Source organism: Rhinolophus ferrumequinum, chromosome 14, assembly GCF_004115265.2.
Source record: "Rhinolophus ferrumequinum isolate MPI-CBG mRhiFer1 chromosome 14, mRhiFer1_v1.p, whole genome shotgun sequence".
Lineage (NCBI taxonomy): Eukaryota > Metazoa > Chordata > Mammalia > Chiroptera > Rhinolophidae > Rhinolophus > Rhinolophus ferrumequinum.
Window position 1 is genome coordinate 18,077,134 of NC_046297.1, and position 20,359 is coordinate 18,097,492.

The 20,359-nt window shown below is 42.5% G+C and overlaps 1 long non-coding RNA gene across 2 annotated transcripts; it reads right to left on the minus strand.

The window, feature by feature from the left end:
* Window positions 1-7,780: 7,780 nt before the first annotated feature.
* On the minus strand, window positions 7,781-20,061 carry LOC117033589 (uncharacterized). 2 transcript variants are annotated; one of them, XR_004424925.1, is made up of 4 exons: window positions 19,630-20,061; window positions 16,751-16,814; window positions 15,784-15,901; window positions 7,781-7,928 (listed from the first exon to the last, which is right to left on the minus strand). It is a non-coding gene; the product is annotated as an uncharacterized LOC117033589 (long non-coding RNA). The 2 variants fall into 2 exon arrangements; XR_004424926.1 differs by lacking the exon at window positions 16,751-16,814.
* Between the last annotated feature and the right edge of the window lie 298 nt (window positions 20,062-20,359).

A 20,359-nucleotide genomic window follows, 5' to 3' on the forward strand; every position in this document is an offset into this window, starting at 1 on the left:
CACCTGGTCAGTCACAAGTATGGACGGCCTGAGACTTGCAACTGACATCTGAAGTGGGAGCCCTCTGGTGGCACTGAGCCCTTAACCTGTGGGGTCTGCACTAACTGGGTCAATTCGTGTCAGAACTGAAAATTGCTGGACACCCAGTTTTGGTGTTGAAGAGTTGGAGAACTGGTTGATGTCAGAGAATACACTCCACGAAGGTTAGGACTTAGACATATATTTTGGAGAGTACATAGTTCATCTCACTACAGAGGGGAAGGGAAAGGAGAAAAAGAATCTTGTGTTTTCTCACAAAATCTAATATTACTGAGCACATATTAATTAAATCTATGAAGGCTGTTATTTATGGAATCAACCTAAGAAGGCAAAGTAGAGAGGTTAATGGGTTTCTCACGATAAATACTCCTTTGCCTCTGCTTAGATATGAGGTCTTGGCACAAATTTTACTAATAAGATTGTAACACTTCTACAGGACTTAACTCCACCTGCTCATCAATCCTAAATTTACATTGAAGTAGTCTTTTGGAAGGATGGGCAGGAAACATGGATAACCCTTAATGAGGGTGAAATCTGTGAGCTCATCACTGGAATTGTGACTGCTGCTAAAGCTCAGAAAGTATTCAAAGATCTGGGACCCAAATTTTGGCCCCTTTAGTCTCCCTTCCTGGAATGTTCCCTGCAGTTTCTCACCATTAAAAAATAAGTGATGTAGGTTCATGCCAAGGTCAGACAGCCAACAAAAGAGACACCATTGTTCTCAATCTCATGAATTTTGGGGTTGTTTTTTTTTCTTTTTCATGTTATTTCTCTCCCTTTTCTAACACTACATTCTTTCTCTTCTTCCTTTTTTTTTTTTTAATAATAAGCATTTTCTCCCATAGACCTTCAATTTTGTTTCGTATCAATGCCACAAGGTAGGCATCATTATTGCTATTTTACAGAGTGAAATGGGGCCCCAAAGAGGTAATATAAGGTTATGCAGACATACCCCAAAGAGGTAATATAAGGTTATGGACTGGGAATCAGACGAGGCACTAAATCCCATGCTTTTTCCTCAACCCTATGATATCTTCTCTTCCTCTCCTGCTGTTTCCTTTTCCTTCTTTTCTCTACTCCAAAGGCATGCACAGGCTTAGTACACGTTCCCATTACTCTAACTTTCATGGTTCTAAGCCCTGAGTACCAAAACCTCCCTGGGAGCTTTCATGAAAGCTGAAAACTAGGCCCCACCCCAGGCCAATCAAATCATACCTCTGGGGGTGCAGTTTGGACATCAGCATTTTGTCAGAGCACCCCAAGTGATCCTAATGTGCAGCCAGCCAGGATTGAGAACAACTGCTATAATGTTTGCACCTCTTGTTAGCCATAGAAATGAAAATATTCACTTACTCAAGCTTAGTTTAATGTTTGGAGCACATCTTAGTAAACCTGCTAATGAAAACCAAAGACCAATGAGACTTCCAGAGGGCAATTTGAGCTGACGTGTTTAATGCCCTCCCTTCCCAAATCCCACTAAAAGAAACAGTCATACTCGGCAGAGAGAAAAGTCTACAACATTCATGTAAAATAAGGAAGAATGGTATCAGCGGGCTAGAAACTTTGAAGAAATAGACATGATTTGGTGCAGGTGAAAACGGATGGGTCAACGTACTAACAAGAAGTATTCAGCACTGACAACGAAAGGTCCTGTGGGAAATATATCAGTGAAATTCCCCCGAAGACCTGGAACATTCTCACACTAGAACTGGAAGAAGGACACTGGATTGCGAGACGGTGGGGGGCAAACGAGAGCAGTCTGGCAAGTATACCAGTGCCTCACAAACAGGCTGGCTGCCCTGGAGAGATTTGGGGAAGCCTCCCACCCCATCAGCACCTCCACCACAAGAAGCTTTGAGGGAACTATTTGAAACAGCAGTGAATTCCTGAGGCAAAAATGCCTTCCCAGTAATTTGCTTCCAACTTCCCCCAGCGGGCTAGATCCCTAAGCAAGGAAAATAAAACTACTAAATAAATGAAAACTTAAAATGTCCCCTTTGGGACTAAGACAACAGGAACCAACACACTTGCTGATAAAACCATCTCAACTTTCCAAACTGGGCAAATATAGATCTCCTCTGAGGGAAAAAGCAAATCAAAATTTAAAAAATCACAGAACATATGAAAAGACTTAGAACACAAAAAGGAAAGAAAACATATTTGAAGACTCAGAGCAAATACTTATCTATGAAATAAACTGATTCCAAAAAGCAGGAAATAAGTTTAAGACAGGCTCTAACATGAATTTTCAATGTTGAAAGGCCATCATGGAGAAGAGCTATAAAGAGGAAACAATTGATAAATACTCCTATCTTGAAAATCGTGCTCACTGGAATTTTTTTCTAATCAGCTTTAACATGGGCAGTGTGGCAGATAAAAATTTCCAAACATGGCAAATCTCCCAACTCACACACTCATATGCAACGTGACTTTCCTCTTCCATCAAGAGGAGGAGTTTATTTCTTCACATTCTTGACTTTGGGCAGGGGCCTGGGACACTCTGACTTCTCTGACCAATAGAATGTAATGGAAGTGACACTGTGCCAGTTCTGGTCATAGCTGGCCTGCAGCTTTTGCTTCATGCCCATTGGAAGTCAGCAGTCATGTAAAAGATGTGACCACCATGCTATGAGAAGCCCAAGCCATACAGAGAGATCTTACAGAGTGAGACGAGAGAGAGAGAGAGAGAGAGAGAGAGAGAGAGAGAGAGAGAGAGAGAGAGAGAGAGAGAGAGACCATGACTTGGGAATGAGACGCCAGCAGGGTAGTGGACCCTCCATCCCAGCTACACCAGCTGAGGCCATATGATCAGAGATATACCACCCAGCCGAGCTACCAAATTCCTGACCCGAAATATCATGAGTAAAATAAAATGGTTATTCCAAGCCACAAAGTTTCAGGGTTAGTTTCTTAAACAGAAATAGACAGCAGGCAGAAGCAGCCAACAGCAGCCTAGGGTACCTTACAGAAACAGGTGGGTTTGTTTGGTGAATGTACACTAGCTGAATGTCGAAATCCCAAGGCCTCTTCCTCAACTCAGTTCCCAGAATGCTTGCAGCCAGGATACTAGCCTACAGGAAGGAGACATACAGATTATCCTCTGGGAATGCTGACCAGCTCTAGGGGAAAGACCTAAAGCAACTTCCATGGGAGCTCCCCACAGCCACCCTACAGAGAAGCTACCTTTCATCAGGATCCCACCCCCACAGGCACACAGCCTCCAACCAGCTTCTCACCCTTAACATGTGCAAACAACCCGGGATTGCTAGACATCTGTGGGAGGCTTTAATGTGAAAGGGAGGCTGAACACAGGACAAAAGGGGATACAGAGGAGATTATGAGGGGTAAAATCAAACCAAAAAGCAAAATGATCACTGTTGTTCTCGAGAAGGAGGTATAGGAGAAGGTACTGCACCCATGAAACAAAAACAGGATGCTTTTAAAAAGAAAAAGTAGTCCAAGAACAAAACAGAGCTTTTGGAAATTGAATATATGGTAGTATAAGTGAATAACTCAGCAGAGGGGCTGGAAGATAAGTTGAGGAAAGCTTTTAGAAAGGAGAGCAAAATACAGAGATGGAAAATAAAAGAGAGTAGATAAGAAAATTAGAGGACCACTACAGACCACCAATGACCTGTTTCATCCAAATAATAAAGAGTTCCCAAGAGAAAGAACAGAGAAAAATGGAGAGGAAGTCACCAATAAAGTAATTCAAGGGGATTTCCCAGAATTGAAAGGCATGACCCACATCAAGTCACATCATCCTGAAACCTTACAACATCTGTGAGGGAAAAAAAAAGATTGCAAGGAGAGAGGGAGGAGGAAGGGGGAGAGAGAGAGAAAGACTAAGAGACACTGAGAGAAAGGTCATGGACAAATGTTAAGAAATCAAATGACTTGGGACTTCTCAATTGCAACACGGGAAACTAAAAGACAATGGTGCAATGCCTTCCAAATGCTAAAACATTATCTCCATACTGGGCTTATGTATCCAGACAAACTATGACAAAGGCATATGTAGAATGAAAACATACTGCAAACATGAAAAATTAATCTTCTACAACACTCTTTCTTAGGAAACTACGGGAAAGTGTGTTTCATAAAACAAAGAAATGGAGCAAAAAGGAAGACGATATGAGACCCAGGAAATCGGCTTTGACACAGTACAACAATAAAGGGAAAGAAATAGGGACCTCAGAATGACAGTATGGACAGTCCAAACAAGAGCTCATCAGAGATTCCAGGACAGACTCCCCCAGGAGATGAAGAGAGAGAATGTCTGATGTGAATGCACCTCTCAAGAGAAGAGCTAGAATACTACCGGCATAGAATCAGAAGTTGATAAGTGTAATGAAAATCAAACAAATAAACGAAACAACTATAAACCAGAGCAATGCTCTCCAATAGAAACAATGTATGAACCCCATATCCAATTTTAAATTTATTAGTAATGACATTTTAAGAAGAAAGAGTTGAAATTAATTTATATCAATAATATATTTTGTTTAACCAATACATCCAAAACATTATTTCAATATAAAATTGATATACAATTATTAATGAGATATTTTATCTTTGTTGTTCATATTACATCTTTGAGATTCAGTGCGCATCCTGCATTTACAGTCCATCTCAATTTGCACACTAAAATTTCTCAGCCATACTTGATTTTACCTACATTTAGTTTTTATTAAATTTGTAGTTGAAAAGGTTATTCACATACCAAAGGTGTTTCAAACATACTTAAAATTTTCCCAAAAGCCATCAGTTTTTAAATTTAGATGTAAAATAATTAAAATTAAATAATATTAAAAATTAATTCCTTAGTCACACTAGCCACATTTCGAGTACTCAATAGTCACATATGCCTAGTGCCTATTGTATTAGACAGCTAAGATCTAGAGAGATCAAAAAGTATTTGGAAAAAGAAAAATAATCATAGTTACTACATGGCTCAGCTTCAAATAACATATTCTGAATATTCTTTTAATTAAAATTATAATATGATTATAATCAGGAAGATGGGGATGGGAAACGTTTGTTGTGTCACGGGAGGAAGAGGAAAGAAAGTGAAATCCTAAATGCCAGAAACTGAAAAATTAAAATGTAGTGATATAATCCTATTCAATAGAAACATAGAAGTATATACAAAAGGCGTCTGTCTATAACTCCAAGTGACTGTCTCTGAGTAAGAAGAAATGGAGGGCGAAGGGCCTGGGACTCTCATTTTTTTAAAAACCTCACAGTATTGGCTAGACTCGTTCAAGTGTGATTTTAATTTAAAAAGATCTTGAAAATGATCATCAGGAGGTCTGTCCACGAGTATGTGGAGTGAGAATGTCCTATGCAATGCTGCCAATGGAGGATCGCTGCTTTAAAACATGAACGCTTCGCATTGTCCTATGAAAGGAGGCAAAGCTGGGAGGCAGCCCCAAATGTAAGAGTGAAAATAAAGTCAAAGGGAATGCAGTGGTGGCAGATGCATCCTCCTGGCCAAACCCCAAATCCCACTGTCAAGTGCCCAGGCCCTGCGCAGGCACAGGACAGGCTTTGTAGAAACCACACAAAATGGCTTCCCGAGGATTCTGAGGGGATAGAGGAGCCAGGGGAGGGGAAGTGCAGTTCCCAGGAGATGAATGCCACACAGGTGATGGGGTAAGTGTGCACTGCATGTCACTTTCTGCTCACCTCAAACCTGCCCCCTTCTGTGGGATCTGGCTACTCCAGGCATGGCGCCAGCGACAGCCCCGAGGCCTCCTCCCTACTCCAAGCCAAGCCCTTCCTTCCTCCATGGCCCAGCACAGAGCTTCTTCCTCCATTAAATGTTTCCTGACTACTCCTGCCCTTACCAGCTATCTTTTTTTTTTAATCTCATGCAACTCATGTAGTATGTCACACACAGTTCAGGCCTTAATTATAAACTGTTTTGAATTGCATACCATTATTTCACAGAGATTTCCCAAGCTGTATGACAAGAACAAGGACATACCATGTGCTTCTGCGTGGCCTATGTCACACCTAGCACAGGATTAAACCCATAATATAGGTTTCAAGAGTACGTGATGATTGATTATTGATGGTGATATTATGGATGCTTTTATGCATTTCTATAATACCTCTTATCACAGAAACTATGGTATTTGACAGGTAGGTAGATCAACGAGAGGGAATTTTTATACATAGGAATTCAGGTACAGATCTGAGTTCACTGTCCCTTCAGTTCATGGCACATTTTGTAATTGGTCAGTATAATACTTCTCTTCATTAATTTTATTTTATTGTTCCCCTTTATTCTTGATTTCCACCAATAGATACCCATCTAATGTATTAAGAATTTGCCTTTGGAAATGTACATGTCTTGAAAATTGAGTGTTGTTTGCATGCATCTGTATGCTTTTCTTAGCTTTCCAAAGGTATCATGCTATATAGACCTTGTTCTAGTTCTTACTTTTTCATTTAACATTCTTTCTAAAGAACTGTTTGTGCATTGCTTCATTTACTGCATGATATTCCATCATAAGCTTCTATCACATTCATCAATCCATTCCCCAAATGATGGATACCTATGTTGCCTCCAGCTCCCTGAGACCCAAAATAGTGCTGTTCCCACATGGACGTATGCAAGAGTTTCCCTGGCATGTATTGTGATTGCCGTGTCAGAGATATAAAAATATATAATTTGGCTAAGTATTTTCAAATCACTCTCCAGAATGTCTACACCCATCTCACTTCTACCAGCTAAGGATGAGAATTCACTGCTATGTAATTTGGAAATAGCGGTCAAACACAATGACAGAAATCCTTTTGGGAGCATAGTTTAAGACCTCAGAAGGTAAGTCTGATTCTTGTCAACTCCACAAAAAGATAGAGGTTGCTTGTGTGTCATTTGCCTGGGCCACATCCGTCTAAGTAGGGACAAGAATAAGCTGTTTAAGAGATGCTGCTTACCCCATCTTTCCATTCTGTGCTTCTGACTCTTGACTGTACCAGTTAGGACACAATTTATTTCATACAGCTCTTTTGATTCATATCTCAAAAGGCTCTCTAACTTAGGAAAAGAAAGAGGGAAAAAGAAATAAGAAGGCATTAATTAAGATTACCTGAATCCACAGTATCTTAAACAGCGCGCGCGCGCACACACACACACACACACACACACACACACACACTGAACTAGAAGCAATATGGTTCTGAGGTTGACGGTCTATACCCCGCCAACTGAGGAACAGATGAAGGCGTCGCCAGGTGTGGCTGAGTAAAATATCTCTGTCTTTTCCTGCTTGCGTCCTCATGTTTCATCACCATCACCCAGGGTCTGCGTGGTGCCGGCAGCATGGAGTTCTTTTGTTTACCCTCTTCTGACCCTCCATCTGGGGGCTCCCTAACTGTGCCTCCTCTGCCATCATCCATCCTGCTCAGGTGTGTTTGTGCTCTTCACACGCCCACATTTGAGCGTGAAGATCAGACATGTCAGGCACCCTTTTCCCACTTTACCTCAGCTGCCGAATCTACAGAGCTGGGTGGCAGGATAGCAGATCGGATGTGGGGATGGAGGAAAACCAAGTAACCAGGAAAGGGCAGAGAGCCTTACCTACCTGGGCCCTTAGGCCCCCCACCACGTGCCAGTCAGCTTCCTTTCCCTGATCCCCAGCACCTGGGGTCGACCTATGAATTGACAAACTCCTGTTGGTCACATCTGGTTTAAGAGAAAGAAACAAGGGGTTGAGAGACCTACCTAACAGGCGGCACTTGGCACACACAATAGAAACAGCTGCTGTTTGTAGCTCTTTTTAGGGTGGCCTCAAGCTGGACCTCACACTTCCACTCCTTGACTTTCCCCTGTGGGGCATTGTTTTACACAGAGCATCTGGAACCTCACAATCTTACAGCTAAAAAAAAAAAAAAAAAAAAAAAAAAAAAGTCATGAATCTATGAAACTGAAACGAATTCTCTTCCTGGGAAAACCTCCCAGCCCCACTCCTGGTTTACCCCTCATTGTAAGGCAGGTCCACACAGCTCCTAAAACCTCACTTTCCCTATTCATTAAGTGGGAATATCAAGATCAGCTAGTCAGCTATCCAGTCAAAATGCAACCCGATGAAGCTTTTTCTAAATAACAGCCTGCGAGGTTTGAAACACTTCCAATGTCTTAACTGGGAAAAAACAGCATGAATTCAGGTGGTCCATTCAAGACGGATATCACACTGCATTGGAGGCAAGTTAAGGACCTTCCCAGGCCCATCCTGCTAGGTGTGATCTGTGTGTCTCTCTCTTCTGACCCCAGGGCCTCCTTTCCCTGGCCTTGTCCCCATAGAAACAAGCGTGGAGCTGGCAGGCGCCTCTGAGCACACCATCTGACTCCACCAGTGCCTGTCCAATACCCACCTCTGATTTCAGACGCCTGAGCTGACTCCGCTGGGCAAGGTGGCGCCTAATTACCTCCCTTCTGTTTTTTTCCCTCCTCTCCTCTCTTGTCCTCTCCCCTCCCCACCCCCTCAGAGGACAGCCTTTCCAAGAAACAACACACACGCACACCTGGCACAGTGCGATAGGGAAGCTCACCATGGATACCGGGCCACCATTCCCACCCCAGCAGCCGCTCCTGGGAATAAGTAACTATCTCTAGAATGCTACAAACTCCAGATGTGCACCGACTAGTGCCTTGAGACCAGGCTTCCTTGTCTCATTATGCCTGTGTTTTTTTTTTTTCCACAAGTTTTATATATGCATATCAAGCCTTCAGAAAGGGAAAAAAATGGGAAATGGTAATCTTCCTTTTAATATGCTACCACATGCCAGCCCCGAACAGCTGTGCACACACAACACGTTGCACTGGACATGAAATATAGCCTAGGACCATTTTTTAAGCATTCATTCCCAGGGCTTACAAAACACATTTACTTGGAGGGAGGTCACACAGTCTTCCTTCTGCATAAAAAAAGGTGGCTTTGAAATAGGTACAGCCATCTGGAAACAGCCTCCTCTGCCATTGATATGTAAAATGCACAGATTACACCATCTTGCTCCGGACTCTGCAGCAGGAGGCAGAGACACACACAGGCCGGTAACTGTTTAAATATACAGCCTCGGGTTCTCTGTAGTCCTTACCTTGCTATGAAAAACCACTTCCCTGCAGCCTAGATGACTCTGGACAGGCTGGGGAGGCCTTTTGCTCATGGGGCCATTCATCTGTGTGTAGGAGGAGTATCCTGGAATCTAGATTTTGGGGAAAATTATTTGAACACTACAGTGCTACTCCAGGCTTGCTAATAAGAAAGAATCTGTCAAGTGCGTGACTGGGAGTAAATAGCAAACACCCCATTGCAACAATGACCTCTGCTCTTTTGCTCATTAGAGCCAAGAATTTGCTTCCCTCCCTGGAAGACTTAGATCCCACCTTAAATAACTAGTTTTGTCAGGCATTTAAAGAAGAAGAGCAATGGGTCCTATATAGCTAATCGATCTCCACGTAGTCAGGAGATGACTCGGCATGTTTATCAACATTTGTTTCTTAAAATGAGTTACACACACACCCCCACAGCAGACTTTCATTATGCAGACCTATCCAGAAGAATTCTTGACCTCCGAAGCTATCTAACTTCTGTGTTGTTTCTTCCATTTTTATTTCCTAAGCTTGTTTTTTCCTGTCTCTGTTTTATATTTTTAAAATATACACGTGATCTGGATAACACAAATCAGCTGCCTTAAATTTTAAAATGCCCTCCCAAAGCTGGACACCCTCCCCAAAGAAATTCTAGAAAGAACATAGAGCTCTGGAGTAACTCAAAGGGTTAAGCTGTTAAATGCACAAATAGCAGAGCTCCTGTTACCAAGAGAGAGGAGAGGAGGAGATCACTCTAGGTCAGCCTGTCCTTTACATTGTGAAGAGCTTGAAAGGGGCTAATAAACCCAGCAGCCTATGGCAAAGGTAATTTATTTTATATTCCTAGTCATCACATGCAATATTTTTTGGAGGGAGAGAGCAAATATAATTCAAAGAAAGTGATAAACAATACAAAAAAAATATATCTAGTGATGCTTTAGTGATACACACACACACACACACCAGTTACGAGAACACGTGTCTTTCTCTGCTTCTGTGGTGCATTTCTCATCCTGTTTGTGCGTCCACATCTACAAAGTGCCTAAGGGTGGCTGGGGGTGGGGATGGCAGATAGTGGCTCTGCCTAGCCTGGGGTCAGTGGTACTTCACAAATTCTCTGAAATAAGTGAGTCCCAGGTGTGGGCACACACATTTCTGCACAGGCCCCTCCCAGCTCCACCCCCTGGAAGACATAACCACTTGACTTACGAATTGGCTCCTGGCTGGGAGCAATCACTAAGTGGACAGCTCTGCAGCTGATTCTTTGAGCCCACGTGGAGGACAGCTTCTCCCACTCCAGCTCCCAGTGAGAGGCTGGCTGGTGCAGCCTCTCTCTCGCACTTGCCACATTTTACGTGGATGAGGTCACTGGACTGCAGATGAGGTAACTGCAGCCTGTCCGTGAGCTGGGAGAGGTTACCATCTGACAGTTCCTGTAAACACAGTGAAGTCCCCTGGGGCCTGCCGACAGCTGGGCTTTGTGGCTGGCAGTGACGGGTGGGAGCCCCAGGACTCCTGGAGCTTGTCCCTGCTCTTAAAGGAGCCAAACTGCTGCCTGAGCTCATGTCACAACCACCTCAAACTGGTCTCAGGTCAGAGCAACATCGTCAAGGGAAAATGCTGGCTGGTCCTGTGATCGGTTTGCATGGGGGACTAGATGAAAAAATGACACTGCTTCTTAAAAGAGGACCTTCCCAAGGCAGAGTGACACGGCAGACTGAGGGGTGTGTGGTGCTCTGCAAGCCTACCTCTCAAGCTCTCTGCCCTCAGCTGGGAGTGGTGATTCCACCATTTGGACATTTAGACACATCTTCTAATAGTCTCTAAGTTAGAAACATGGATGGAAAAACAAGCATTTTCAAAAACCAATACAGAAATACATTTTTAAAGCTCTTCTAAGCCATAGAATGACAGAATGCACTTCCAGATGTGGACCTGTCTGCTCAGGTGTGCCAGGGTCCCTCGATTCTCAAGGTCAGAAAGTTCTTTCCAGGGTCGTCAGATTAATTAAATTCTGCATCTATTTCATGTATTTCTCATTTATTCCTTTTTTACTGAGCCCTACCATGCACCAAGCACTACACTGAGCACTGGGAATGTTGTAGAAAACAAGAGGTTGGTCTCCATACTCATGGAGCTCACAGACCTGCAAACAATTACTGTTACTACACACTGGCAGTAAGCTACTAATGATCAAGGTGGATGCATGTATAGAGGGGGTATGTGGAAGCCAGGACAATGAAGGGCATCTCAAAAGACCTCCCTGGGAGACTCATTAAGCTGAGCCCAGAAGCACGACTCATGGCATTAGTGAAGATGCACTGTGGGCACGTCATATGTCTTGTAACACCTGTGAGGTAAGTTCACTGTGGTCCCATTTTACAGATGTTCACACAGCTTACGAGAAGTTAAGTAACCTGCCCAAGGAAGTGGTAGAATCAGGATTTGAACCCAGAGTCTACGTTCTGTAATCGCTGCGCCCCAGACACAGTCAACGGGACACCAAAAACAAGCAGAGCCTCACGGCCAAGTGGGGCCTGTATCTTGTCAGCAACACAAGCAGCTGAGTGCACAGGAGGAGTGGGAAGATTCTGTAGAAGAGAGCTTTGGGAGTTGCTGAGTATGACTGAGATATTACTAATATTCCATTTCTTTCACTTGGGTCTTTTTGATACTTGTAGAAAGGCACATCCTCCCCCACTGAACTGTAAGTTACATGAGGACAGGGACCTTTTTTGTCTTGTTCCCCACTTGCTCCCCAGTATATGGCTTCTGGAATGTAGGAAATGTTGTGGAATAAAATAACTGAAGGATACCGCTCTCTAAAATAAGTTATAAAAATAAGACAAGCAGGGAATTTGAAAAGCTTTTAGCACACCAAGGAACTGAAAATTTAAATCCTTCCTCAGACCCTCACCTCTCAGACACACTACATAAGACAAGAAATAAGAGAAGCCAGAGTACGTTGTCCTCCCAAGGCTTCTTCAGCTGCTTGCGTACTTCTACAGTGTCAAGCTTTATAACTTTTACCCTCTGTCTTTACTTACGTGTGGCCTTTCTTGCTTTGTCAATATAGGTTGAATCTAAAAACTTTAAACCCAAAAACAACATCTATAAGACAACTGCTACTGCGTAAATATCATCCACTGAATAATGTGATTTTACTCACAGAAAAGTTGGTGCAGCAATTGGACCATATGCCACTGGAGAATGTTCCCCACAAATCTGCAGTGCCCAAAGGAGAATGTTCCCCTCATCAAAGTCAAATGCACTCTCTTTTCTTCAACTACATCAGTGACTCTAAATCATGCCACATTGCAGCTTACTTCCTATCTGAACTATACATTTCTTACACATTTTAAAATTTTCTCACAATTTATATTGCCTTTTTTTTTTTTCTGATTAACAGAAGACATAGGAAAACCTTCCAGGTTCTTAATCATATAATGTGTGTAATGGAACTCCCTCTCTTATTAAAAACTGTCTTTATGGGGCCTTCGGCTTTCCTGTACTAATTTGGACCAATTGTTTCCTAAGACTGCTGCACAGCTGTCATCCCAGGGTTCCTTTTCATTATACTCCTGGGTTAGTTCTACTGTGTCTCAGATTCCCATTTTTTCCTTTTTTTTTTTTTTTTTTTTGAGACCTTTTTGTTTCGATTTTGCCATTACTGTATCTCAGCCACACCAGCATTCTCTCTGATCCCAAGAAGACTCCTTTTTTGCAGCCACTGCGCGGGAGCTCTCTCTGTGTTTCACACTCCCCTTCCCTCCTCTTCCCTCCCTTGCCTCAGGTCTTAATGGAGCTTGTTCCTTTATATCATTCAAGTCAGGTTTAAATGTTTCCTCCTCACTGAGCGTACCTCCCCTACTATCCAATCGAAACAAACAAACCAACAACCAAAACCATCTCCCAGTCACTCTATTAAAACAACTCCTTTTATTTTCAACATAGCACTCTCATTTCCTGATAGTTCCTGGTTTTATCCACTTATTTATTTTCTGCTCCTCCCCATTAAAATGCCAGATCTAAGAGAGCAGAATTTTTTCTGTCTCTTCCACCCTTACAGCCCAGCCCCGAGAGCAGTGAGCGGCACGTAGGAAAGCCTCAATAAGCATGGCTGAAAGAGCTTTCAGAAGGCCACATTCACACATAACACCCAAATTTCCCCTACTCCATCCTCTGACATGACAGAAAAGCAGTCACAGTCTTAGTAAACCTCTTCTGAAATCTTGCTAACCTGAGACTATAAGCTGTCAGATGGAAGAGGAACTATAAATTGATGTGACAAGATGCTAAAGAACTAAGGGAGATGCTTAAGGAAAAATAGATGGTTGTCATTTAGCTAACATACCAGGTTTTGTTTAGCTGAGAGGAGAGATAAACTTTTGTAACCTAAATTGCAAAAAAAAAAAAAAAAAAAAGTAAGAAAATTCAGGAGCTGAGGCTGATCAGGAAATGAATGCCAATACCAGGATTCTAGGGCATGGATTCTCAAAGCATAACATGCAGGCCAACCACCTGGTTTTGTAAATAAAGTTTTATTGGCACACAGCCACACCCTTTCAATTATGTATAGTCGATGGCTGCATTTGTGCTACAACGGCAGAGTTGAGTGGTTGCATCAGAGACCATATGGCCAGCAAGACTGAAATATTTATGCTGATCCTTTAAGAAAGCCCTTAATGGTTGTACAGGTAAACGGGGTCTTCAGGGTTTGTACAAAGTGGAAGGATGAACCTGTAACTCACATAAAGCTTGAACCTTCAAAGGGGCTCACTCTTCAGGAAAGGGTTGAATAGAAAAACACACCAGCTGGCAAAACAACTTAGACGGGAATCTATTTCTGCCACAGCTCCAGGTGAAAAGTATTATTAAGAGTAGTAATAATAAAAATTTAAAATGATAATGATGGTCTCCCCTAGGAATTTGTAAATATAGGCTTGCTGTCACATGAGTCTCAAGTTCAAATTCTCACTGGATAGTGAAACCTAATCTTGAAAACCCCAAACAAAGAAAATAAATTAATGTATCCCAGTTTGGTGACACCTGTGTGCCTAGCAGAGAGAAATGCAAATCCTCTCCAGAACAAAGCTTTCTTAACCGATTCCCACAATTTAAATTCCATTAAAGTTTTAAAAAAGAGAAAAAAATTAGTAAACCACAAGGTAACCAACCACCATTAGTGAGAGTCAGCAGAAACAGGCATGATTTAAGCCTCTAAGTACTTCAAATCGAATAGAATTATCAAATATAGAACATAAAATAGCTATGTATGAAATGTTGAAAGACATAAAAGCTGGAAAAATGAACAGGAAAAGGGGACTATCAAAAATGACCAAACAGATATGACAAAGAAAAAAATAGAACTTATAGAAATAAAAATAAAACTATATGTAATTAAAGACATGTAAACATATACATACATACATATATTAGATGACAGGTAGACAGATGTATGTGTGTGTGTGTGTGTTACTGATAGATAGGTAAAACAACAAAATAAACATGGATGAAGAGAAGGTTAGTGAACTGAAGCCAGATTTTAAGAAAACACTCAGAATGCTACACAAATGGATAAGAAAATAAAAAACAGAAAGAGAAATGAAGGAAAGAATGAGAAGTTCTAACATACATCCAAACAAAATTATACAAGAGAGAATAGAAAGAATGAGGGACAGACCCTGTTTGAAAAGATAATAGCTAAGAAAGTGCCAGAACTAATAAAATAAGTAAAGCCTCAGACACAGGAGGTATAATAGATCCCAGACAGGACACATTTTTAAAAAATGATCACACACACTAGGAACATCATGTGAAACTATAAAACACCAAAGTTGAAGAGAAAATCTTGAAAGCAACACGGAAAAAAAAGATCACCTACCATAGCATAACTATGGTCTGACGGCAGACTTCCAGCAGGAATAATGAAGCCAAAAACCATGGAACTGTATCTTCAAGCCTGGCAGCAAATAACTGTCAATCTAGAATTGTATTCTCAAAAATATATTATCTTTCAAGAATGACAAGGAATAAAAACACATTGGCCAAACAAAAACTGAGACAGTTTACCATTAAGAGTCTTTAGAAGACTAAGAGTCTTTAGAAGACTCTTAGCAAAGGAACTTCTAAAGGACGAACATCTAAAGGAAGAAAACAATCCTAAAAGGATGTGCTGGAATAGAAGAAGAAATACTGAGCTGAATTGCTCAGAAAAAGAGAGGATTTTGAGGCAAGAGAAGAAAGGATGACAAGAAACACTTTGTGGGAGTCAAAAGAAATGTCTAACAGAATGTTTTATTATGTTTTTGCAGTGTGGAATGTATTGTGAATTCTTCCTTCTGAATTCCAACGATATCTTCAGTAAAGTATACATTTCTCTTAAGTATGCTATAGGGCTGCATCTATTTCCCAAGATGAGATTAAGAGCCAGATAAATGTTCAACGTGTATATGAAGCAAGAACAGGGTTACACAAGTCCTATAATATATATGGCATGTTGGTAGGAAAGATGGCACATTTTAGATGTGGTGGGTACAACCTGAGTATTTTCTGGGGAACTCGACTGGCATTATTTCTATAGTGCACTATCATAGCTTTTCTCTCCATATCACTCATCATAAGTACAAGGGGTTACTCACCAGGTTGGGCCATGGAGGAAAGCGGGTGCCCTTCTTATCTCAAATGAAAAGGCAGGACAGCACCCCCACTGCTGCTAAGGTCAGGCCTCAGTGTCATTGATGGCAGTTTCCAAACAACCTTAGGGGAAAAGGGAAATCAGGAAAGGAACATGTGCTGAGTATTCATCTGTCCAGGCACCGTGTAATGGTCTTTTCCTATAGTAAGTCATTTTACCCTCACATATAAGGTAAATGCAGCCCACAAGATATGTGGTCATTACACGGTGGGAAGGAGGCATGGAGAAGGGGGCAACCACAGTGAGACAGGGCTTACGGATTTGGAAATAAGTTTCTACCTAATCACAGTATAAAATCAACACATAATGGATGAGATCAGTGATCTAAGAGGTTTTCTAATTAGAGGTACCCTATTGCCCAAATCAGGGGTCAGCAAACTCTAGCCTGCAGGCCAAACCCAGCCTACTACCCGATTTTTACACTTCTGTGGTTGAGTGGTTGAAAAACATAAAAGAAAGTAAAATATTTTTTGACACATGACAGTTATAGGAAGGTCAAAATGTTTGAGCATCCAATGTTACTGGAATACAGCCATGCCCATTCATTTACACACAGTCTACGGTGGCTTTTGCCCTGTGCAGGCAGAGTTGAACAGTTGCAATAGTGGGTGTGGGATGAGTAAGGGGCAAGGAAGGAGGCTGAAACTGTTAATTCAGAGGAAACACTGCCTGCATAGCAACAAAGGTCCCCCAACACCCCCATTTTATACATATGCCCCACCTTCTCCTGCTGCTTCTACTGCTCTCTCTTTCTGCCCAATCTATTTGCTATCAGATTCTTTGCAGAAAGTGTTTGCCAACCCTTGGCCCAACTGATAATATTAACATATTTAAAGAAAAATACGTAATAATCAGAAAGCTCAGTGGGTGTTTAAGAGGAAAAACGTCAAGAAAATGAAAGTCACATGTACCCATATTAGTGTAACTTAGGAGGTTAGCTTGATGAAGGCCACGGTTAGCAGATCCTGGTAGGACCTATTGCAAAAATGAATGCAATGAATTAAAATAGTGTATCAATAGCTGTACAGCACCATTTAGTAAGCATGTCCGTGTGCCAGACATTGTACTTAGCAATTTACACACATAATTTAATACTCAGAACAAGACTATGAGTGAGGTGGGTGCTATTTTCATTTTAGATGTGAAAAAATATGAGGTTCAGAGAGGTTAAGTGACTTGTCCAAGGCTCTACAGTGAGTAAGTGGAAAAGTTTGAGTCTTGGACCATCTGACTTCAAAGCTCCGAGCCACTAACCTATCTAGTCATTAATATCCTAATGTTCTACCCTAAGGAAACGTCAGTGTGGTCACCACTTCATCTCCAGCACCTAGCGCATCTTAGGTGATCAGAAATTGTTGGAAAAAACCTCATCCAGCAAGGTTTTTATTTTAGTTTGGCTTTCCCATGCCTACCTGAAAAAAAGTATCAAATGAAGAACTCAAGACTCCGCCCTCTGGCTAGCTCATTCCACCTCATTATCAAGTAAAAATGGAGTTTAATTTATACATGAGCCATTTATGAAGTTGGTTAGTATAAGTCATTCCCTGATCCGCTCTTGGGGGATAATAAAATCAAGATTTTTCAGCCTGCAAAGCTGTGGGGACCAAGTCCTGTTCACACATCAGAACCTGTGGACCTTTGGGGACCCACCAGATGACAGCCTGTCTTGCTGTGTGTTGCCGTGAGCCATCACCAGTGGGAGTAAGAAATGAAAGATGCAAGTACCAAGGCCACCTCGCTAGAAGGAGCAAAGCTGGGATTCAAAACCAGATTTTTCTGACTTTAGATCCAGCGCTGTCTCCTTGCGCCATACCTTCTCTTTTGTGTGACAAGCTGTCCACCATCTTCCATTTTTTAAAATTATTCAAGAAATCCATATTCATTTTAGGAAAAAAAATTAAGATAATACATTAGAAAAAGAAAAAAAATTTACACGTAATCCCTTTCCCATAGATGACCTATTAATATTCTAAGTTATATTTTTCTAGATTTTTTCTTATGCATGTTTGAACCAAAAATGCAATTATACTGTCTTAAAATCTGCTTTGGCCTCTAATAGAATGTGAATATTATACGACAGACTAGATACACATATAACCTTTTTTTTTTTAACTTTCATTTCTTTTAAGTGTGTTTTTCCAGGACCCATCAGCTCCAAGTCAAGTAGTTGTTTCAATCTAGTTGTGGAGGGCGCAGCTCACAGTGGCCCATGTGGGGATCTAACCGGCAACCTTGTTGCTAAGAGCACCGCTCTCTAACCAAGTGAGCTAACCAGCCGCCCCCCAACATATATCCATCTTTAACGTTATTATGTTTTATTGTATTGCTGTGCCATAATTTATTTAACTAAAACCATCCTGTTAGACACCGAGCTTGTCCTGGTTTTCAGCTTACAATCAAACGTGTCTATCTTTTTCTCAGTAAGCCATTTCCCCCACCTCCAGCCCTAATCCTCACTTGATCTCTGTCTCCCATGCTGGTATTAAATCCAACAGGGTTACCATTTTAGCAACGATAATCACAATTCTTTTCTCTGTCTCTGAGTTGAAACTCAATTCAAAGTAGACACAATTGTTCAAAATAGCAACTTTATTACTAGTGAATCTGAATCGGATACCACAGCTTAGATATGGCCACAATTGGGTCTTCCTAATGGAAGATCAAGTCTATACCTAAAGACAACCCAAATCACTGTCTGGAAAACTCCACGATACTACAAGTTGACAGCAAACATCAGCGCGGACTCTTAGCACCTGGAGCAGAGAGTGGGTAGAACCCAGGGTACTTGCCGGCCAGCAAATCTTTGAGAGAGAGGCGGTAAGATGTCATGCTTGCTTCTCAAAGGCTCGCTAATCAGATCAAAACACCCCCACGGCTGGGCTGAGGAAGGGATGAGAAAGGCATGAGCAAAAGGCTGGGAGAGTCATTCCCGAGGAAGTAGCACCGCACGTGATGACACGCACATAGGCCAAAACCCGCCCCTCCTCCTGTCGCTGCCTCTGTGTCTCTTTCCTACCCTCCAATTCTGAGGTAGGATTGCTCCCGATGGCTTCCCCATATGTCACACGCCTGTTAGAAGGCCATGACCACGAACCTCCACATTTGCTTTGGCCACTGCCACAGGCTCAGTATGGCTGCCACCAGCCCAGCGACTAAGACCTGGTCAGGATGGTCAGTCTGCAGAAGGCACTTGGTTTTGCCTTACCATGAGTCATTCTGAGTAATTATAAGAGCTGATGAACTCCAAAGGAATCTATTTCTCCTCTTCAGTGAATTGAGACCTAGAGGTCCCTGCTTCTCTGTCCTTCCAAGGTGGATACCAAAATGTTCTGGCCACCTTTGGAGCTCCCCAAGGCTCTACAGCTCCTATGGCCACCTGTCCCGACCAGGAAGCCAAGAATACACTCACTTTGAATTTGTACTCCAGCTGCCTTGTCCTCCTGAGACAGCATGGTCAGTGGGTCAAAACCCTAGCCTCTGAACTGTGTGACCTTGGAGAAGGTACTTGGCTTCTCTGAACCACATTGCCCTCACCTGCAAACTGAGGATGGCAAGCCCCTTTCAGAGACTGTTGAAGTTAGAATGGCAGGCAGGCCTCCCTCCTGCCTCCCTCACTCCCCTCCTAACTTACACCCAGATGTCTCTCTTTCTTGGCCTCTATTATTCCCTGCCTTGTTTGTAATCCCCCCCCCCAAGTTCAGCTTCCCTGGGAAGTTTCCTACCCCCAGGCTTGCTCAGGTGTCCCTCGCTGGCAGGGGGCCTCCCCTGCTTACCTCTTTCATAGCCTCACCTCAGTGCTTGGCGATTATTTCCACACCTGCCTGCCTCATCTGTCCGAGGTCCTCCGGGGCGGGAAGCTTGTGTCTGTGTTCCCCATCACCGTACTCAGTGCCTGGCACATGGGCCGGACTCGAATGAAAGGAAGGTGAGGAGAATAGACGAGGAGAAGGTGTTCCAATCACAGCATTCCGGAGTTCTGGAACTCTCTGTAATTCGTTCCTTGTGGTGTCTCTCCAAACATAAAATCCTACCTCTTAGGCTGAAAATGGCCCTGTACAGGTACCGGGACACAAACCATAGCAACTCAGCAGGAAGCTGTGTGTACCGCCCGCTGGCGTGGGATCAGCAGCTCCAGGCCCAGGGTCACTGAGAATGGGAGCAGGAGGGTCCTCCCAGGGGTCGGGGTCATGTGTGCGCACAGTCGGCGGTAGCCTCTCCAACACAAACAACCCTGGAAAGACAATACCAGTTTGTTCCAAAGAGAAAGGAACGCTAAGCGGTTGCTGCTTCCTGGATGACTGAGCAGTCTTTACCCTGCAAACGTGGACAGTCTCAACAGGATTTATTAAAAAAACATTTTCCCCCCTTGTTTCAAACTAAGGGGTTCAATGTTACCTCTGACCAACTTCTGATAGTGATGTTGGAAACAGTGAGGCTTCCAAGGGATAGTTCAGTATCACCCCCTCAAAGGCAAATGCAAATTCAAGCATAAAAGTCAGAAACGAGAGAGCATAGGAGAA